The following is a 23,289-nucleotide window of genomic DNA, read 5'->3' on the forward strand; positions in this document are numbered from 1 at the left end:
TCGGGAGATCATAGATACCAAGGGCCTCTCCATACGTCTCCAACCATCCTGGCCTACAGAAGGTCCCCATACCTGTACCCCATACATCATAGCTGAGGCTACTAAAGTATCAAAGAGCCATAACTTTGTCCGAGGTTCCTGGAACTGAACCTGCGAACACATCCTCTCCAAGCCTCCCAAGGCCGCATAAGCTCTGGTCAGTCTAGTCTCTGCTGCTCTCCCCAAAGAAAACCTCGGCCCAGTGAAGACTATCCCAAGGTAAGTGTATGCATTTGTATACTCCACAATCTCTTGACCATACGTGAAGGTCGGTGCCGATCTCCTGATCCACTGCGGTGTGGTGTTAAACACCATGACCTTGGTTTTACCAAGGTTTACAGACAATCCACTATCCTCTGCAAAACTGTGTAATGCATCCAACTGTCGCTGCATACCCTCTGGTGAGTCAGAGATCAAGACAATATCATCAGCATATAACAACAATGGGATCCACGTCCCTGCCAGCTGGACAACTCTATCACCCTCTCTGTCAATGTAATCAGACACCTCATCAACATACATACCAAATAGAGTAGGAGACAATGGGCAACCCTGTTTCACCCCGATAGTGGAGTGAACTAAGTCAGATATCCCCTCTGGGGTGCGTACATGTCCCATCACTGATCTGTATAAAGCCATAATCCCCCAAATCAACACTGTGGGCACCCCCATCTCTTGCAGTCTGCGCATCAGTCGAGCTCTCGGTACCATGTCAAATGCTTTGCGGAAATCCACAAAGCTACAATAAATCCGTCTCCCATGTGACCTGCCCTCCTCAATGATAGCTCTGAGTGTCAGAATATGGTCAAGAGTGGAGAAACCCCTCCTGAAACCTGCCTGTCCCTTTGCCCGTACACCCTCACCCTCTGCCCAGTTACTCAACTGCTGCTCAATAATGGATGCATACAATCGTGCCAGTGTGTGTCCAACCATAATAGTGCGGTAATTTCCAGGCTCTGTAGGATCACCTGCCTTGAATATAGGCACAATAGTAGACAACCTCCAAGTCTCAGGTAATCCCTCACACATGGCATGATTGAACAACACTGCAAGAACCTCCATCAGCATATCCCTAGCATGTATAAAGTGCTCCGCTACTAGACCGTCATGATCGTAAGCCCTCCTGGTCCTCATCCTGTCAATGGCTCTCTTTACCATCTCAGTGGTAAAGAAGGTGCTCGTAGGTGGACATGGCTCTGTAGGATCTGGAAGGGGATCCTGCCCAGGAACCGTATATAACGATGTCGCATACTGGCCCCACACATCAGGAGAAGTAATCACTGGGGGAGGGGAGTGCTCATGGAAGAGTCGCCATGCCTCGCCTGAGTCTCTACTCAAGAACAACTGATACAAGTCTCGCTCCATCTGGGCCAGGTAAGCTCGTTTCTTCTTTCGCACAAGGCGCCGAAAAGCAATCCGCGACTGTCTGTAGGTGATGACTCCTAAATGAAGATCCCTCTGAAGCTGGGCTCTCATCTCTCTGCACTCCTCATCATACCAACTATTCTGGGGCATGCTCCCAGAATGTCGCCTCCGATCCGGTTGAGTGTGTGGGTATGCCTCTGATGCTGCATCATGTAGTGTCTCAGTCAATAAAGTAGTGCACTCCTCTACTGAGAGGCCTGGAGCAACTGTGCATAGACGATCCCAGATCGCCTCTGTATAAACCGAGTCAGTCTCTGGTGTAAATGTATAACGGGTGTGTGACCTTCCTCCTGATTTCTGGGCTGTACTAAACTGAAAAGATACGGACAGTGTCAAGAGAGCATGATCCACTGCTACGCCCACTGGTCTGGCTCCCACTGTGAAATCGTGAATACAAGGAATAAAGCTCGGCTGTGTCATAACATAGTCCACTGTACTGGCCCCATGTCTGTGTGGAAAGCATGTGAAGCCTGCTGCTCCAGGAAACCGCTGTAAGCCATTAAGTATGGCTAGCCCATGTGTAGTCGTCATCTCCGTGAGGTATCTCCCATACTCAGTCTGCTCTCTGTCATGTGAGCATCTGTCAAACCCCAGCTCACCCACATCCAACTCTCTAAGCATCTCATCTGAAGTGTCGTAGAAGACTGTCTGACAGTTGCCCGTTCGAGCATTGAAGTCTCCTAGGAGGATGATATCACCATCCCTAGAAAACTCCCATATATCATCATCTAGAATTGAGAAAGGCGACTGCCCTCTGGATACAGCATATACTGACGTATTGGGGGGGAAGTAACATATAGCAATATATAGAAATCGACCTGTGTCAGCTCTCAGCCTCACCCACATGTATCTAGCCTGATCATCTCTCCGTACAATATGTAGTAGTGGCTGTAGCTCCTCCCTAAACAACACCGCTACTCCTCCTAACCCTCTACTCCCATGCTCAGATCTCGTGACTGTTCTGTGGGCTGTCTCCCATTTGTATCCCACCACATGTGGCAACAGTTGGCCAGGGGCCTGGTGAGTCTCTGAAAAGAAAACAATGTCCTTGTCTCTGAAACTGTCCTCAAAGGCACCAACATCCAACCTCATAGACCCATTACAATTCCAAGTCGCCATCCTCAATGTGGTCCCATAGGTCTCGCACCGTCATGTAGAGCGCCGCTCTACAATCACCACCCGACCATCTCTGTAAAAGGCCATCTTCCCCTTCTCCCTTGCCGCTTGAATCTCGGGCATTACTTCTCTCATATGCGCAAGTTGTGAGAGAGTGAGGTCATCCCCTAAGAAAATACCTGTCTTCTTGAGAGTAGGTCTCTTCCTCAAGAATTCCTTCTTCTCTTCCAATGAAGGGAAGCGTAGTATGAGAGCTCTTTCCTTTGAAGATTCTCCGGGGCCCTCACTCTTCTTGCCCACTCTCCATGCCTTTGTGTGTGAAGGCTTCTCCACCCCCATCATTGATGTGAGGCTTGTGACCTCTTTTTCCACATTGTTTATGTCCTTGAGGCCGGTTACCCTCACATGTAGAGCCCGCATCCTCCTTCTTTGTTCCTCTTCGAGGGTCATGTTGATAAGAGTGGGTGTACATGGAGCTTCCTTACCTTTCCCTTTCTTGGCAACCTCAATCCATTTTTCGGCCTCCTCTACTTTCTTTTGCGTTTCGGATATGACCGCGGCCCATGACTTCTTCTCCTCATTGATGTTGTCAATTTCTTTCCTCAAAGAGGGCTGAAATTCCCCCTCTTCAAGCCCATTTTTTGACCGTGTTTCCAACACTTCTTTGTGGAGGTCCAAAATGCTATTCTCCAACGTGGCGATCTTGTTGAGAAGATGATCCTTCTCGTCCTTCCACCTCTTCTCCTTTTCTTCATTTTCTCGGAGGAAAACGGTCTTCGCGTTCCTCCAATCTTCCATCTCTTTTCTCCATGCTTTCATTTCCAATTCAATGATGGAAATTCGTTTGGAGTGAAGCATATATTTGAGTTTGCTTGTTGCCATAGGTGAGGTTGGGGATGACATGAGAGAGAGAGAGAGAGAGAGAGAGAGAGAGAGAGAGAGAGAGAAGAGAGGATTGATGTTGAGACTCAGGCCTCTGTATATCCCTCGCCATGCCTCGCCTGAGTCTCTAGCCAAGGCATCCCCTTCATGCAGCATACATTTTCCCAGGAGATCCTTTACTGAGAGAGAGTTGCTAGGACAGCTTGTATATCGGGCACTCTCAGTGTAGTCTAAGGAGAGAGAGAGAGAGAGAGAGAGAGAGAGAGAGAGAGAGAGAGAGAGAGAGAGAGAGAGAGAGAGAGAGAGAGAGAGAAATGAAATGAAATGTTATATCAACATCTTCAAAACGCAAAAGAGACCTATGAGACCAGAAACTTATAATGCGGTGTATCTGATACAAAGTCGGATTAACAAAATAAATTAAACTAGGATAACAAAATATAAATACTGCGGGATCCTAAACTAAGCAGTACAATGTGAAGACAATATGGGAGGGGAATAGAGATCCATCTTCATAGAGATCCATCTTCATCTGCACTCTGGACGACGAAAGAGTATGGCTCAAATCCTTTGCTATAGCCTCCTTCGGAACTGTGTAGCTCCTCTTCTCCATCGGGGTCGTCTAGATCTCCCTAGCTCCAATGCTCGGTCTATGAGAATGCCAGTAGTGCGAGTAGGCCTCTCCACTGTTGGCTGCTCCTCTGTCTGTTCTTCTGGGTGTACAATATCTAATGTAAAGAAATTTGTGATCTGTCTTTGGGGTTGTCTCTCTTCAGCTCTCCTCAGTGTAAAGTTTCTCTATGCCTGTGTAACTCAAGTAGATATAGCCCAAGACATCTTTGATCCTCATAACTCATGAGCCTAGATAGAGGCCCAAAACCTTCTCTGAATAGACAATGAAAACAGCCTCGTATCTCATAGTACACTGTGCAATGACATCCATATAACATAGTAGAGGCAACCAAAGTATCAAAGAGCCATAACTTTGTCCTAGGTTCCTGGAATTGAACCTGCGAACACATCCTCTCCATTCCTCCCAAAGCCGCACAAGCTCTAGTTAGTCTAGTCTCTGCTGCTCTTCTCAAAGAAAATCTCGGCCCAGTAAAGACTACCCCCAGGTAAGTGTATGCATCTGTATACTCCACAATCTCCTGACCATATTTGAAAGTAGGTACTGATCTCCTGATCCATTGCGGTGTGGTGTTAAACACCATAACCTTGGTTTTACCTAGGTTTACACACAGTCCACTATCCTCTGCAAAACTACATAGTGCATCCAAATGTCCTTGCATACCTTCTGGTGAGTCAGATATCAGCACAACATCATCAGCATATAGCAACAATGGGATCCACGTCCCTGCCAGCTAGGCATCCCTGTCACCCTCTCTGTCAATGTAATCAGACACCTCATCAACATACATACCAAATAGAGTAGGAGACAATGGGCAGCCTTGTTTCACCCCAATAGTAGAGTGAACTAAATCGGATACCCTTCTGAAGTGCGTACATGTGCCACCACTGATCTGTACAAAGCCATAATCCCCCAAATCACCTCTATGGGCACCCCCATCTCCTGCAGTATGCGCATCAATCGAGCTCTTGGTACCATGTCAAATGCTTTGCGAAAATCCACAAAGCTACAATAGATCCGTCTCCCATGTGCTCTGCCCTCCTCAATGATGGCCCTGAGTGTCAGAATATGATCAAGAGTGAAGAAACCCCTCCTGACCCTTTGCTTGTACATCCTCGCCCTCTGCCCAATTACTCAAGTGTTGCTCCAGAATAGATGCATACAACCGTGCCAATGTGTGTCCAACCATAATAGTGCGGTAGTTCCCAGGCTCTGTAGGGTCACCAGCCTTGAAGATGGGCACAATATTAGAAAACCTCCAACTCTCAGGTAATCCCTCACACATGGCATGATTGAACAACACTGCGAGAACCTCCATCAGCATATCCCTGGCATGTATAAAGTGCTCCGCTACTAGACCGTCATGATCATATGCCTTCCCGGTCCTCATCCTGTCGACGGCCCTTTGTACCATCTCAGGTGTAAAGAAAGTGCTCGTAGCTGGGCAAGGCTTGGTAGGGTCTGGAAGGGGTTCCTTATATAATGATGTCGCATATTGGCCCCACACATCAGGTGAAGTAATCACTAGGGGAGGGGAGTGCTCATGGAAGAGTCGCCATGCCTCTCCTGAGTCCCTACTCAAGAACATCTGATATAAGTCTCGCTCCATCTGAGCTAGCTAAGCTCGCTTCTTCCGTCGCACAAGGCGTCGGAAAGCAATCCGAGACTGTCTGTAAGTGATGAATCCTAAAAGAAGATCCCTCTGAAGCTGGGCTCTCATCTCTCTGCATTCCTCATCATACCAACTATTCTGGGGCATGCTCCCAGAATGTCGTCTCTTGCCCGGCTAAGTGTGTGGATATGCCACTGATGCAGCCCCATGCAGTGTCTCAATCAGTAGAGTGGTGCACTCCTCCACTGAGAGGCTTGTACCATTTGTACCAGATGTGCCTTCCAATAGACGGTCCCAGATCTACTCTGTATAAACGAAATCAGTCTCTGTATAGCGGGTGTGTGACCTGCCTCCTGATGTCTGGGTTGTACTATACTGAAATTTAACGGACAGTGTCAAGAGAGCATGATCTACTGCTATGCCCACTGGCTTGGCTCCCACTGTGAAATCCTGAATGCAGGGGACAAAGCTCGGTTGTGTCATAACATAATCCACTGTACTGGCCCCATGTCTGTGTGGGAAGCATGTGAAACCGGCTACTTCAGGAAATCGTTGTAAGCCATTAAGTATGGCTAATCCATGTGTAGTCGTCATTTCCATGAGGTATCTCCCATACTTCGTCCGCTCTTTGTCATCTGAGCATCTGTCAAGTCCCAACTCACCCACATCCAGCTCTCTAAGCATCTCATCTGAAGTGTCGTAGAAGAGTGTCTATGAGTTGCTCGTTCGGGCATTGAAGTCCCCTAGCAGAATGATATCACCATCCCTAGAAAACTCCCATATGTCATCATCTAGAATAGAGAAAGGCGACTACCCTTTGGATGCAACATACACTGATGTACTCGGAGGAAAGTAACATATAGCAATATATAGGAATCGACATGTGTCAGCTCTCAGTCTCACCCACATATATCTAGCATGATCATCTCTTTGTACAATATACAGTAATGGTTGTAGTTCCTCTCTGAATAGCACTGCTACTCCTCCTGAACCTCTACTCCCATGCTCAGATCTCGCATTTGTCCTGTGAGCTGTCTCCCATCTATATCACGTCACATGTGGCATCGTCTGTCCAGGGGCTTGATGAGTCTCTGAGAAGAATACAATATCCTTGTCTTTGAAACTGTCCTCAAATGCACCCACGTCCAACCTCATAGACCCATTACAATTTCGGGTAGCTATCTTCAGTGTGGTTGTCACCAGCCAGTGGCAATTCCATTTTTGTTTATTTTCTCTTTCTTTGGGGAATTTCGTTTGTTTTACCTTTTGGAAACACCCCTCTGGTAATTTAACTGCCCTGAATTGCATAGCCAGTGTGGAATTGTTCAGAGAGAGAGTCCAGGACTAAGGGCTAAAGAGCACTAAGGTTGGACAAGGACTATGGTTAGCCAAAGTAGGGTCATTGGCCAGCCAAAGCGGAATCCTTTGTTACATATGCTACATTTCAGTTTTGGGTGTGGCTGCAGTGTACAAAGAGGGTCAGATGACCTAGAAGAATGTAATGGCAAAAACTCCTAAATTTTAGGGACAGCTATTTTTGGACGGCAAAATGTCTTCGCGTCATTACGTGCAGTTTGACATGGGGATCATTTTGTTACTTTGTGGCCAAGTCAACAGAGGCTGCAACTGAGATATTTTTAGACCCGAGGGTCTAAAGCGGGAAAATGCACAAATGAGTGACACTTGGCACTGAGAGGCCAATTTACTACTTAAAGAGAAGGCAAAAACGTGATTTTCAACAGTGCGCTCGTTTGTGAGTGCTGTCACAGGTGGGAGAGCTTCAATGGAGTGTTGGCTTACCCTCTATGTACAGTGAGATGCAGGATGTCATGACCTGCACACCTCTCACTGCTCTCTCTCTCTCCACCTATTCTTTATGGTTATGCCCCTCTAGTGGGCTCATCAGATTGACCATGTGCAGTCTTGTGGTTTGATGCTCTATTGCTGAGGCAAGAGCCTCCCTGAACAGGAACAGGAGTAGCTAACTGCTACTCCAAAGCAGGGAAACGAGAGGGTGATAACCTCTCAAGTAAACAGACAAATATCAGCACTGTTTTATTGCTGATTTTGGGCTGTTTTGGGACTATTTTGTGCTCAGAATCATGCCAGAATCAAGGGGCACGTAGTCCAAGGCATTGGGAACAGTGCAGGGACAGTTGACAGCTGAAATTAGGTCAAAAACAGGTCCTAACCAGAAAATATATTGGTCTGAAATTTACTGTTTTGCAACCGTATGGATGCCAGATGCATTGGGAACAGTGCCCAATTGTCAGAGAATACTTCTAGGAAGTGTTGGGGCTCAAAACAAGTGAAAAACCAGAAATTCCAGCGAGCTGTAATTGCTCTTTTTGAGTTGGAATCAGAGGGTTTTTATCAGTTGAATCAAGTTCCAGTGTTGGGAATTGTTTGGGGTCAATTTTGGAGCCTGTTGTGCTGCCAAAATTTAGCCAAAACAGGTGTTGTATTGCTGGATACAGATTAGGATTCCCGGAACTCTGATTTTGCAGGTTTGGGGCTGTTTCGATGCCCTAAATCCTTCCAGATTCAAGGGGCAACTAGTCCAAGGTGTAGGGAACAGTGCAGGGGCTACAGGGAGCTGAAAACAGAGAAAAACCAGTCAATAACCAGAAATTACAGAGGCTGGTTATGCTCTGTTTTGGCCAATTAAAGGTGGAATCGGAACAAGGACAGTGGTCTCCTTAGGATTCACTATTTGCGACTGTTTTGGGCAGGGTTCTGCGCCGTTATGCTGCCCAAATTCGTCCAAACAGGATAGAAACTGCGAGATATAGGTTTAGTGCTATAAGCACTCTTTGTACTTCCTCTTAACTGTAAAAGAATAAAGAAATACCGAAAGGGGTGCCTATTTAGGGGCCAATCTAGTGTCTAACTCGCATACAGATGCATTCTAGCATCTGTATCCCATTCCCCTCTCTTGTGTCATTATTGCACAGGTAGAATAGACGACTAATAATGGGTGAAAGCTAAATCAAGGTTTGAAGTAAAGTCTACCGCCCTTTTTGAAGTTAACAGGCCGGTTACATGGTTCCATCGACGGGATTAAATCACTTTTCCTCAAAAAGTGAGCCTTGGTCAGTTTGGGTTAAAGACCCAGAGAGAGTTTGGGATGACCTTGAAAACACAGAGAGTTTGAGAGTAGATCGAGTAGATTTACAGGTGAGAAAGGCTACGAGAGTCTTTCTTTGGATACAGGTGAGAAAGCTACGAGTCTTTCTTTGGATTTACAGGTGAGAAAGGCTACGAGAGTCTTTCTTTGGATACAGGTGAGAAAGGCTACAAGTCTTTCTTTGGATACAAGATGGATGGCAACAAGGAAGAGGGTTCCTCTTCAGAGGATAGACAGCCTATTCCAACTGCACATGAAATTGGCAAGAGTTCAGGCCAAACAGAGAAAGCTTTGCAGGTTGTTACTGTTGTGATGATGTTCAAGCAATTGATGGAGAATCCAAGATTTATGGAGTTCATACAATCTTCATCAATAGCACATCAAGTTCAAGGCAGTTTTGGCATGCCAGGAACAGTGTTTAGGGGTATGCAAGGCATGGTGCCCAACCCCATGTATGCAAACATTGGTTTGCACCCAGGATTTCAGGGCACACAAAGTCAATTTGGGGTGTCACAAGGCAACTTGGGTATGGCTGGTTTTTCAATCCCATCAGTGAATATGACACCTGAACATCAACATGTTACTGGCCATGGAGTACAGATGGCTCCAACAGGTGTACCCATTATGCAAACTGTCTCTTTTGACAATTTGGAGGCAATGGATAAGCTAAAGCCATACAAAGAAGATGATCAGTGAGTCCATTGACACATTCAATGGCTTTGATGAGAGAACAAAGGTTTTCTCTTTCCTCGAACAGTTTGACAAAGCATTTGTTGGAAGGAGTATTTAAAGTCAGAAAAGCTGCCACTTTTCTGAAAAAAAATGCAAGTCACTGGTGGAATACACTGTTGTTACAAGGACAGACTCCTTCCACTTGGAATGATTTCATACAAGTACCGAATTAGCTAAAGGCTAATTCAAAACAGGTACAGGATGATTTAACAAGATTTCTTGTGAGAAATCTTGTGTAAATCAAAGGGAAAGTAGTCCGACTGATGCAGAAGATCAAAGGCTACGAATTGGTGCGATTGGCATGCAAAACAAAGCCCGAAAGAAGAAAATACAGCTTGCTGTATTTTTCTGCAGATTTAGGGTTTTGACTTTATTTGATGCCTTTTTGTCCCAAGAGCTTCGGGGAAGCTAGAGGACAATAATACAAGTGATCTGGAGCAATTTAGGAGCTAAAAACAGAGAATTCAGCGTGCTGAATTTCCAGGACAAGTTTGCAAAAGTGCTATATTATGCGTGGATAATCACTTGGATATGTGGATTTTTTGTTGTGAAGGTTTCTACTATAGTTATGCTGCCAAAATTGGGTCAAAAAGAGAATTCTCAGCCCAATAAAAGTGACAGCATAAAAGTAGATCACAGGTTAATCTCCAAAGATCAAGATAAAGAGCATAGAAAGATTGTTTTCGATGCTCAGTATGCAAATCAGTGATATTGCATAAAGGCTGAAATTGCCTGAGAGTTGGAAGATTCTAATGCATTTCACGTGAGTCTTCTCAGACCCTATGTGGGTGATGTGCCAGAAGATATGCCAGTTGAAAATCAACCGAAAGTCGAGGAACTTGACGAGATCTTGGTCCCGGAACAGATTTTGGCACATAAAGAAAGAAAAGAAAAGGCAAGGTTGCAAGGTGCTGTTTGGTAAAGTTCAAAAGCTATCCACCTCTGGATGTCAAGTGGATGTAAAAAAGTGAACTTGCAGAGTCACTTTAAGTATGGGAACTTAAAACCTTGATTTGCAACCTACCTTGACCCCTTGAGATTCAGACCTACATGGATTGTCAGTGTGACAATGGCTTCTGAAAGAAATCATGTACATGTTACTTACAGTGAGCTCAAATGAAGTGCATGTTACATGAATGTTAGAGCTGTACAGATTGTCAGTTTGGCAATTGCTCTTATGGAATGTCCAAAAGTTTGTTTAGTGCTATAGAAGTGAGTATTTCTTGTCAGTTTGTAAAGGGTACAGCAATTATTTCTATTGAAGAGTACATGTGTAACTGCATTCTTAAACTGTCGGTTTGGGTATGCTCGAAAGGTTACTGGATCCAACATGTACTAAAAGACAGTGGCAAAATGTGACGCTTCCATTTTGTCATTGGAAAGTTATGGACTCAAAGCAATGGCAGAGTGTGACGCTTCCACTATGTCATTGGGACAGGGTTCACATGCAGGCAATACATGTGTCAACGAGGTGTTGACTGTGAGCATGTATGTGTCATTTATGTGTCGACACGGTGTCCGGACACCCGAGTTCTGACTGTAAGCATGTATGACATAGGTGCAAACGAGGACGTTTGAGATTTCAAGAGGGGGTATGTCACCAGCCAGTGGCAATTCCATTTTTGTTTATTTTCTCTTTCTTTGGGGAATTTCGTTGTTTTACCTTTTGGAAACACCCCTCTGGTAATTTAACTGCCCTGCATTGCATAGCCAGTGTGGAATTGTTCAGAGAGAGAGTCCAGGCCTAAGGGCTAAAGAGCACTAAGGTTGGACAAGGACTATGGTTAGCCAAAGTGGGGTCATTGGCCAGCCAAAGCGGAATCCTTTGCTACATACGCTACATTTCAGTTCTAGGTGTGGCTGCAGTGTACAAAGAGGGTCAGATGACCTAGAAGAATGTAATGGCAGAAACTCCTAAATTTTAGGGACTGCTATTTTTGGACAGCAAAATGTCTTCGCGTCATTACGTGCAGTTTGACATGGGGATCATTTTGTTACTTTGTGGCCAAGTCAACAGAGGCTGCAGCTGAGATATTTTTAGACCCGAGGGTCTAAAGCGGGAAAATGCACAAATGAGTGACTTGGCACTGAGAGGCCAGTTTACTACTTAAAGAGAAGGCAAAAACGTGATTTTCAGCAGTGAGCTCGTTTTTTAGTGCTGTCACACGTGGGAGAGCTCGTTTTTGAGTGCTGTCACAGGTGGGAGAGCGTTAAGGCTCTCTTTCTCCTTCTTCCATTGTGCGCCTTCATTTAAGACTATCTGAAGGAGGTTTTCCTTCTCCTTCCACCATCCTTCTATCTCTGTTTTCCACTCCTTGATTTCCCTCTCCATCTGCGCCATCTACTTGTTCATGAGCATGAAGGTTGCCTTTGCACGCGACTTGCAAACAAGTGAGATATGGATGGCTTCCGTGTCCTAAGCAGGGTCCTGTGCAAGGGAGATTGCTTCCATGTTTTGTTGTTCAAGAGATGTATCGGGCTCACTTATCATTTCGCAGAAGACATACACCAGGTGGGGTCACAGACCCCCCTCCAAGGGCCCCCCACTCCGTTGCCGGAATGGTATTTACTTTCGGTTGCACGAACCTAATGCAATATGCTGATGCAACACTAGGCTGACAGACTACTGATGCAACAGTTCTTCGCAAAGGAAACGCTACGAACTCCGCGTTGAACACTGTGATATTGCTGTGCTGCAAAGCAGGAATTAAGGGAAGGCTGAAAACTGTAAATTGTTATAACTGCTGGAGCAACGTAGATGCTGTGTGGACTGCTTGCGATGGGCCAGCTGCAGGGAAGGGCTGACCGCGACCACCTCCTAAAGGCCTGCGATGGCACTCGAGGCTGTGGGCTGTGCGCTAAGGCTGTGAGCTCATACCTGGTTGCTGTTGTCCTACCTGTGCCTAGTGTATTGCCTACGCAGAGTTTGCAGTCCTGCTCGTGCTGAGAGAGAGAGAGAGAGAGAGAGAGAGAGAGAGAGAGAGAGAGAGAGAGAGAGGAGTTCATACCTGGTCGCGTTGAGAGAGAGCTTCTCTCCCCTAGATATGGTGTCCGTGTGTCCTCCCCGTGGAGCGTTGCTGGTGGTGCTGGGCGGCTGTGTTACTGGTCGCTGCAGTCCTCGCAATCCAGCTCGCGCTGAGAGAGACCCGCCACTGCCTTGCTGCACCTGAGCGCGAGCTTACCACAGCAGCAGGAGGGGGTTGCGAGGGGGTGGAGCTGCACCTTACGCGTTGCCGCTGCCTTGCTTCAGCCTCGCGCCAGACCTGCCCGCCACAGAGCTTCTGCCAGACTTGCTCGCCCGCTCAGAGAGAGAGCCCGCTAGTCCTGCTCGCCCGCCACAGACCTGCTCGCCTGCTCAGAGAGAGAGCCCGCTAGTCTTGCTCGCCCGCTCAGAGAGAGAGAGAGAGAGAGAGAAATGAAATGAAATGAAATGTTATATTAACGTCTTCAAAAGGCCAAAATGACCTATGAGACCAATCAGTTACAAAATAGTGAATCTAATACCATGTCTGGGTACAAAAGAACTAGAAAAGAACTAGAAGTGGAACAAAATACTACTACTACTACTACAATCTAAAACTACGTGGGTGTAGCAGCTGATACAATAGGTACCCGGTAAACTGGATGTAACAGTGTGTGAAACAAAGATGGAAGAAATGGTGAGGATCCATCCTCATCTGCACTCTGGATGTCGAGAGAGTATGGCTCGAATCTTCTGTTGTAGTCTCCGTCGATGCTGTGTAGCTCCTCTCCTCAGTCGCGGTCGTCTGTATCTCTGTAGCTCCAATGCTCGGTCGATGAGAGTGCCAGTAGTGGTCGAATGAGTGTGGGACGAGCTCTGCAGTGGTGGCTGCTCCTCTGGCTGTCCCATATCTAGTGAAAAGAAATCTGTAATGTGTCTCTGGGACTGCCTCTCTCTAGCTCTCCCCAGTAAAGTGTCTCTATACCTATGTAACTCAAGTAGATATAGTCCAAGACATCTCTGATCCTCATAACTCATGACCCTAGATAGAGGACCAAAACCCTCTCTGAATAAGCAGTGGAAACGCCCCCGTATCTCATAGAACACTGTGCAATGACATATGTAGTGCAACTCTGTCTCTGGCTCTCTCTGGCATAATCGGCATATCCTGCTGTCTGCTGGTATCCCTCTGAATCTACCGGTCTCAATCGAGAGAGAGAGAGAGAGAGAGAGAGAGAGAGAGAGAGAGAGAGAGAGGTACCTCCCTCTCTGTAGCAGGGACTTTCTCTACGAGCGTGGGAAGACAGAGTGGTAGCATATTTTTTTCCCCCTAGCGTGAGGGTCCGAGGCTACTTCTTTCAATGAAAATTGTCTTTTGATAAGTATACGACAGCTTTCAAAGAGGTGCTCACCTTCTGCAAGGTGGATTCTATGCACGATGTGCACATGTACCTGCTGGGAATGCATGAGGATTACCATTGGGCCTTAATCAAGGACAAAGCCCCAACTGACGCCGAGGATGCAGTGGCAAAGGCCACGACGTTCCATTTGATAAATGGAGCGAACTATGAGAAGAAAAGAACTGCAGACTATCAATCCGGTGAGGGTGCTTCGAGGAAGCGACCTCGATTCCAGCATAAGTCCAAATCACTACCGAGATCTTCTCAGGAGAAGAAGAAATCCAAAAATGCTTCAGTTGTTGATGCAGTGAAGAAGGGGGCTTGCTTCGGATGTGGCCAGACGGGTCACCAAATCAAGGACTGCCCCAAGAAGAAGAAGACACAGAAACCGCAAGGTCGTCCTTCGGTTCAGATTCACGAGATCTCAGGTATCTCTAATGTCAGTCAAGTTGAAATCCATCATCTAGCGCACAATTCATGCACTGATTGTACTTTTAGCACCAAAGTGTTTTGTAAGCACGATCTTCTCCGTTTCCTCGAGAAGATCAATGGTCACGACGTGACCGTACTACTTGATAATGGAAGCTCACAGAATTTTGTGGATGCAAAATTGGTGCAGAAACTGAGCCTGCGGACGCAGGACAATGACCACGAGTATCGCGTGAAGATGGCTCGTGGCGAGGATACGGATGTATGGAATCGGATAGTTCCAGATTTGTCGCTCGAGCTAGCTGATTACAAAGAGAACCTGGATTTCCACATCATGCGCCTCGACAGAGCAGATGTTATTTTAGGAATTCCATGGTTTTATGATAAACAAGACTCACTGTATATAGACTATGTACATCACTCTCTTGTTTTTGTTAAGCAGGATATGCCTCATGTATCTGTGTCGCTCTGTAGTCAGAAGTCTGTAAATAACGGTTTTGCAATACCAGTTGTTACTGCTTTGAAAATGTATAAAGAAACAAAGTCTTCTGATGTTGACTTTTATCAATGTGTACCATCTGCTTGGTTTGATTCGTTAGTGCTTGGTACTTCTGTCACTGAATTTCGTAAAAATGTTTCATGTTCTTCTGTTCAACTTGGGGATTCTGACAAATCCAACCTTATCCGAAAATGATAACTGATTTCGAGGATGTTTTTCTTGATGATCTACCTCCTGGCTTGCCGCCTTCGAGAGGAGTAGATCATGGCATTGAGTTGGTGGCTGGTACTCAGCCCTTCTCAAAGCAACCCTATCGGTTTAGAAAAACCGGTTTAGAAAAACCGAGGAGGATAAGATTCAACGACAGCTGAAAGATTATCTCGACAGGGGTTTTCTTCGGCCAAGTAAATCTCCGTGGGGAGCGCCAGTGTTACTTTCTCGAAAGAAGGATAACACTATGCGCTTCTGCGTCGATTACAAGGGGTTGAACAAGCTCACTGTCCAGAACAAGTATCCGCTCCCGCGCATGGACGATCTGATAGATCGGCTCCACGGAGCGTTATATTTTACGAAGATAGACCTGCGATCAGGCTATCAGCGGATACGGATCAAACTGGAAGATATTCCTAAGACAGGTTTCCATACGCATTATGGTCACTACGAGTTTTTGGTCTTGCCTTTTGGTTTGACCAATGCTCCACCTACGTTTCAGCAGATGCTGAATGATCTGCTGAGACCATTTTTAGGCAACTTCGTTGTTGTATTTCTCGATGATATATTGATCTACAGCCGAAGTTTGTCTGAGCACTTAGCGCATGTACGCACTGTTCTCGAAGTACTGAGAACTGAGAAGCTTTACGCTAAGGCTTCTAAGTGTGAATTCTTTAAGAAAGAGCTTCTGTACTTGGGTCACATCATTACTCGCGATGGAATTCGCCTTGACCCTGAAAAATTGGATAAAGTGCGAAATTGGCCCATTCTGAAGAATGTACGCCAAGTAAAGTCCTTTTAAGGCTTTACTTGATTCTTTCACAAGTTTATCAAGGATTACTCTAAAGTTGCTGCTCCGCTTACGCAACTTTTAAAAGGAGGGGTGAAAGGGCCGAAGACTTCGGGTCCTCATCGTAAAGGTAATCTCCCTGTTGTCTGAGATGAGCGTCTCGACGAGAGCTTTCGGACACTAAAGCATTGCTGCGCCAATATTGCACATTGTGGATCCTAGCAAACCGTTTGTGGCTGAAACAGATGCTAGTGATTATGCTATTGGTGCGGCATTATACCAGGATGGACGTCCTTTGCGTTTGAAAGTAAGAAACTTTCTGACGCTGAGATGCGTTATCCAACGTATGAGAAGGAGCTTTACACCGTAGTCCACGCCCTGAGGAAATGGCGGCACTACTTGTGTAGCTCTACGTTTGTTGCATGGACAGATCATCACTCCTTGCGCTATATCTGTGATCAGGGTGATCTCAGAGGCCGGAAGGCTAGATGGGTTGAGCTTAGGCAAGAGTTTGGCTTTAAGGTCCATTATAGAAAAGGATCCAGCAATCGAGTTGCCGATGCGCTCGGCAGGATTCCTGAGGTCAATACCTTGTCTATGGCTAAAATCTCGACGGATTTCTCTCTCTCTCTCTCTCTCTCTCTCTCTCTCTCTCTCTCTCTCTCTCTCTCTCTCTCTCTCTCTCTCTCTCTCTCTCCGAGGGCTATGTCGTTCCGGTGGCCATTTTGGCAAGATATGGAACGAGGTCAAAGCGGGGCATGACTCTTGTACACGCTTGGGTGATCCAGAGACCGAAGTGACTCATGACGGAGAGACGAGACAGCGACAATATTCCATTAGAGGTGGACTATTGTTCAGAAATGGTAAAGTCTGTGTGCCGGAAATCGATGAGATTCGACGAAGGATTTTGTGCGAATGCCACGATGTTCCTAGCGCTGGGCACCCACGCATCCAGAGAACTTTGGCTTTGGTCAAGCGATATTTCTATTGGCCAAGAATGCGCTCTTACATAGAGAGCTATGTGAAGAGATGCGCTCAGTGTCAGGTCAATAAGGCAGAGCGCCTTAGGAAAGCTAGCCTACTACATCCATTGGAAATCCCAGATGCCAAGTGGCAGAGTATTTCCATGGACTTTATTGTTGGTTTGCCAAATACTAGTCGAGGCAATGACGCTATTTGGGTTGTGGTTGATAGACTCACAAAAATGGCGAAGTTTATACCAACGAAGTAGACAGTAAAATGCCATGAGTTGGCAGTTTTATTTGTCGATCAGCTTTATAAGCTGTATGGTTTGCCAGAGGATATCGTCAGTGATCGGGATACTTAGTTCACTGGCCGATTTTGGCGAGATGTGTTTGCTCATCTCCAGACGAAGTTGAGTATGTCGTCTTCTGACCATCTTGAGTCCGATGGACAAACTCAAGAGGATGAATCAGACGTTAGACGACATGTTGAGAGCTTATGTCTCTCATAGGCTGTTTGATTGGGGAAGGTATCTTCCACAATTAGAGTTTGCCTATAATAGTAGCAAGCATTCTACTACTGGATTTAGCCCATTCATGCTCATGTATGGATTTGAGCCTAAATCCCCAATTGCTATTGGCTTAGAGAAAGTCAAGGAACGCCAAGCTCGTGATTTCTTGTATGACATGCAGGAAATGCTCGAATTGGCTCAAGATAGTATAAGAACAGCTCGTGATCGGGTCACTACTTATGCTAATCAAAAGAGATCTCCAAGGACTCTTAACGTGGGACAATGGGTCTATCTGAAGATACCCAAGGATTCCAAGACTATGCGAACAGGCAAGCATTATAAGCTTTCAGCTAGATATTGTGGTCCATTCTTGATCACAAAGAAAATTGGCCAAGTTGCCTATAAACTGGCTCTTCCTTCGGATGTTAGTGTACATCCAGTGTTCCATGTCCGCCGCCTTATGTTGGAATTAGGGTTGCAGAGAAACACACACAGCTTGGAGAAGACGAAGGAAGCTCAAGGCACACAATAGAGAGTGTGTTACTTAGTGTGCAATGGAAAGATAGATAGCCCTACAGTGATGGGCGTATATACAATGCACGGGGGGAAAAACCTCCTAAAGAGGGAAAAAATACACAGGCGGTCCTAGTGTGTTCACACACATCACTACCACATGTATATGGTAACAAATCCCCCCTAGAGTGATGCGGTGAACGAGAGCTGGCACATGAGTAAAGGGAAGTGCCATGCCCTGAGGACAGGATCAGTCCACAAAGGGGAGTAAGCCCAAAGCTTTGCGGAAAGCTTCAAGCTTCTCACGAGGCAATGCCTTTGTGAAAAGATTTGCAAGGTTGTCCTATGTTGGCACATAAGCCAAGCTGATCTCTCTTGCTAAGAGCCTCTCCCTGACATAGTGGTAATGCACCTCAATGTGCTTTGTGCGAGCATGAAAAACTGGGTTCCTCGCAGCTGCCAATGCGCTCTGACTGTCAGTGTTGGCAGTGTCCTGTCCAACACCCAAATCAGCCATAAGGCGTTTGAGCCATACACACTCAACCGTAGCTGTGAAGACTGCCCTGTACTCAGCCTCACAACTCGAAGTGGCCACAGTAGGATGCTTCTTGCTCAACCATGATATAAAGGAACTGCCAAGCATGAAACAAAAATCACTTGTGGACACTCTCGTGTCAAAACAACCAGCCCAATCTGAGTCCGAAAAAGCATGTAAGTCTGGCGGCAATGATCCCCCCTTGGGATAAAACAAGCCAAGATGTAAAGTGAAACTAAGGTAGCGGAAAATCCTCTTGACAGCCTGCCAATGCTTAGACCTTGGGCTATGCATAAATCTGCTAACCTGTGAGACTGCAAACTGAATATCCGGCCTTGTGTTGCATACATAAATAAGGCATCCAACAGCAGTTTGGTAAAGAGTGACATCAGCAGGATCGCCAGCATCATGTAGACTTAACTTCAAACCTGTTTCCATGGGAGTGAATTGGGCGAAGCCGACGTTGTTGTGCCTATCGAGAAAAATGTATGGCAAGATATACAAACTGAGTATATTCCTCAAGAACCAGAGGCAGTTTTAGATCATCGTACCCGTCATTCGCGCCAAAAGGCTTATGACGAGTACTTAATTAAATGGAAGGGTTTATCTGAAAGGTTTGCTACTTGGGAACCAGTTAGAGCTCTAAAAGCTCAGTATCCCTACTTCATTGATGAGGACATCAATGATTCTCAAGGGGGGAAGTATGTTATGTCCTGCTCTTGGGAGAGGGGATCTAGCCCAGACACCGTCGGGATGGGCGTCCAGTGTCCGGGCAGACGTAGTGTGAACACGGCCAGTGTGGCCGGCCATTATTATAAAAGAGAGGCCAAGGTCTCATTTGCAATTCTCGACCCCCACTGGCTGAGTGTCAATGGTTACCCCGCAAGGCTAGGAGTGCACGAGGTCACCTCGAGGAGGTGAGGCCGGTTGATATGGGTCGCTCGATCTTACAGGTGCACGCCTACATCCTCGGACGCTAGCCCCAGCACGGGGAGCTGCCAGATGGTGGCTATGGTCGGGTGGTTTGTCCGACGCGTGTCTATAGGCGGTCCATGTAGCCAGGAGATCCACTGACCACTTTCGTTTCACCTTACTAGATCAGTTTCCTTCATACATAGTTTATGGGACCCTCCCAGACACAAATATGCTTGGCTAGCCCTTGAGTCATCCCGACAGCTAGCACAACAGGGGGACATCATGGTTTCAGCCACATGGCTTCAGCATGGATAGACTGCCCCCATTTCAGTACTCCTTGGATGCACCCTCCCTTTCTCTCACATGGACAGAGATCACTAGACTTATACGTCAAGATTTGATTCAGCTAGATACCAGAAGCACATGGATACAGCCGGTACAAGAGTTGGGCACGAAGATGGCGTTCTATAGAGAGCATCTTCTCCAACTAACAGAGGATGAATATGTCATCAAACCGGCCTATATGGACACTCATTTATCCTATGGGATACGATGTGCTATTCGTCAAATGCGCACATCATAGCATCAATTAGAGATTGAGACTGGCAGATTTAAGAAAGTACAAGCAGAAGCAAGGATATGCCAGTTGAGTCATATAGAGCCACGGACAGAGTTACATCACATTTTTGTCATTGTTCAGTGTACTATGAGATACGAGGCCACTTTCATATTCTATTCAGAGAGGGCTTTGGACAGTTGGCTAGAGTCATGAGATATCAAGATCAGAGATGACTCGGGTTGTCTTTGCTAGCACTGTGCAGACAGTGGAAGAATTGAGGAGACCAGGCAGTGGGAGACATTCATAGAGGGAGATCACTGACTTCTTTAGAACAGGGACTCAGCAGCCAGATGAGCATGCTTCACAGTAGACTTCAGAGCCCACTTATACCAGAGGTATAGTAGTGGATAGAGCCACTGAGCTCGGGAGAGCTAGAAGCCCATGTCTTCGAGGCCGACCACGACACCGATAGAGGCTCCATCTATTCTAGCATGATATGGGAGACGCTCAGTACGACTATTTACAAAGCCGGACATTAACGAAGCTCTTTAGCGACTGATGCAATACTTTCTCAGACAACGCCCGATGTCGATCATCCTTGGGCATTGCTAATGATGATGATGAATTCAATCTGCCGATTTTAATCTTTTAGTTTAGTTTTTAGTCTCTCACTTTACTTCATTCTATTTTTGTACCCAAACATTGGATTAGATCCACAAGGATTGTATCAGTTTGCTCTCATAGGTCATTTTGGCCGTTTGAAGACATTTAATATAATATTTCATTTCATTTTGGCCTAGTGCGACGAAAGAAGAGGGCTTACCTATCTCAATTAGAGCATGATCTATACCAGTTGTTTATGAGTCAAGACTCTAGTGAAGCATGGAGGCTTTTCAATGAGCACTCTCCACCGCCAGCCATCACTTCCATAGAGACATGGGGGGAATATGCTACATCTCTCTACACAGCATTGGGGTAGCCACCTTTGCCTGACCCTCCAGAGGCATGCCCAGAAACATGTACTTTCTTTACTGCTGAGAGGGTAAGGAAATCCATTGACAAGATGAAGACAGGAAGAGCACAGGATCATGATGGTATGGTAGCAGAGCACTTTATCCATGCCAGAGATATGCTTGCAAAGCCTCTTGCTATGATGTTTAATAGAGCCATGTATGAGGGTTTCCCTAAGACTTAGAGTATGTCCACTATTGTGCCTATCTTCAAGTCGGGAGATCCTATGCTTCCCGGGAATTACCGAACCATCATGGTTGGTCACACTCTGGCTAGGCTATATGCATCAATTCTTGAGCATGAGCTGAGTGGATGGGCAAAGAGAGAGGGCATATGGGCAACAGGACAAGCAGGGTTCAGGAGAGGTTTCTCCACTCTTGACCAGACTTTGACACTCAGAGCCATTATTGAGGAGGATAGACACCATGGCAGGAGGATATATTGTAGCTTTGTGGATTTCCTCAAAGCCTTTGATACAGTGCAACGAGCCAGACTCATACACAGATTGTAGGACATGGGGGTGCCCACAGAGCTGATCTGGGGGATCTTAGCTTTATACAGGATAGTGGTAGGACAGGTACGCACTACTCAGGGCATGTCCGACATGGTTCACTCCACCATTGGGGTGAAGCAGGGTTGTCCCCTATCTTCGACTCTCTTTGGGATTTATGTAGATGAGTTTTCAGATTATGTACACAAAGAGGGTGATAGAGGTGCCCAGCTTGCAGAGACATGGATTCTGTTGCTATTATATGCTGATAATATTGTGCTGATCTCTGAGGGGATGCAGCGTCAATTGGATGCATTGCATGTCTGTGAACCTTGCTAAGACCAAGGTAAAGGTGTTTAACACCACGGCGCAGTGGGTAAGGAGGTCCGCCCCCACTTTTACATATGGTCGAGAGATTGTGGAGTATGCCGATACATACACTTATCTTGGGGCGGTTTTCAGTGGTCCAATATTTTTCCTGAGATGGGTAGCAGTTGTGCGATTGACCAGAGCCTATGCAGCATTGGGGAGACTTGAGAGGATATGTTCGTAGGTTCAGTTCCAAAAACCTCGGACAAAGCTTTGGCTCTTTGACACTTTGGTCACTTCGGCCATCCTATACGGAGTGGAGATATGGGGGCCCTCAGTTGATCACCATAGCAGAGCTGGCAGTACTGATGGATGGAGATGTGTGGAGAAGCCCTTGGTGTCTATGATTCTCGGATGATTAGGGACAAAGCCTCAGTACCACATGACATTGTTAGGGCGGAGCTAGCTGCTCCTCCATTGGTAGTGGAGGCACTCACTCAATCAGTTTCATTTATGCATAGCACTTGGGCTCTCCCTACAGACAGATATGCTCGATTAGCACTAGAGTCTTCGCGACAGCTGGCATTGCAGGGAGACAAATCATGTTGGTATGCAGAGATGGCATCTTGGTTTCAGTTACATGGCTTTAGTATGAATCGGCTACCCCCATTTCAGTAATCTGGATGCACCCTCCATCTCCTTCACTAGGGCAGAGATTACCAGGCTCATCAGATAGGACTTGATTTGGATACGAAGAGGACATGGATACAACCTACAGATGAGCTAGGTACGAAGATGGCTTTCTATAGAGAGCATCTTCTCCAGCTCACGGAGGATGGTTTTGTGATTAGACAAGAATACATGGACACTCATCTATCCCATGGGATCCGATGTGCTATTGGTCAGATACGCACATCCTCAAATCAGCTAGAGATCGAGACAGGTAGATTTAGAGTACCCGCTGAGTCCACGATTTGTCGGGTGTGCCAAATAGAGCCAGAGACAGAGCTACATTACATATGTCACTGCCCAATGTACTATGAGAAACGAGGACGCTTTCACTGTCTATTCAGAGAGGGTTTTGGGCCACTTTCTAGAGTCATGAGATACCAGGATCAGAGATGCCTTGGATTATACTTACTGGAGATTCGCAAACACAGAGACGACCTCCTGAAGAGGGGCACAATGAGAGAGATCCAGCAACAGCGGAAGATTACAAAGTTCTTTCAGTCATAAACAGAGGAGTCTGAGCAGCCCCAACAACATAACAACACCAGAGGCACCAGAGGCATACTGCTTGATCAGGCGATACAGTTGGGGCGGTCCCGTCGCCCACAGATGAGGGGGCCCTCTCGACATCGACGCAAATTGCCACAGAGAATCCATACCATACTGGCGCGACATAGGAGCCGTCCCGACAGCGTGCCTACCTTGGAGGACATTGAATCTCTATAGCCTTTTGGATACTGAAGTATACCTATATGATGCCTTGACTGTCAGAGAGGTCCATTGTATCAGCTCACCCTTTGTATTCCCCTTGTATCAGCTTTCACCCCACCCCTACCCACTATTTTCTTTTGAGTTCTTTGTACTTTTTGTACCCAGACCTGGTATTAGATTCACCACATG

General features: G+C 46.3%; 1 protein-coding gene across 3 annotated transcripts in view; it reads right to left on the bottom strand.

The window, feature by feature from the left end:
* POP2 (Pyridoxal phosphate (PLP)-dependent transferases superfamily protein) overlaps positions 1–23,289 on the bottom strand; it is a 155,999-nt gene that overhangs the window by 8,452 nt on the left and 124,258 nt on the right. Inside the window, exon 20 of one of the 3 annotated variants that reach the window (XR_015189080.1) lies at positions 12,573–12,915. The exons of the other annotated variants lie outside the window; for them this stretch is intronic. The gene's annotated coding sequence lies outside the window, so the exon portion shown is untranslated. The remainder of the gene's footprint in view (positions 1–12,572; positions 12,916–23,289) is intronic. 3 annotated transcript variants of the gene reach the window in all.

Source organism: Adiantum capillus-veneris, chromosome 9, assembly GCF_014529385.1.
Source record: "Adiantum capillus-veneris isolate H3 chromosome 9, ASM1452938v2, whole genome shotgun sequence".
In the NCBI taxonomy this organism is placed as follows: domain Eukaryota; kingdom Viridiplantae; phylum Streptophyta; class Polypodiopsida; order Polypodiales; family Pteridaceae; genus Adiantum; species Adiantum capillus-veneris.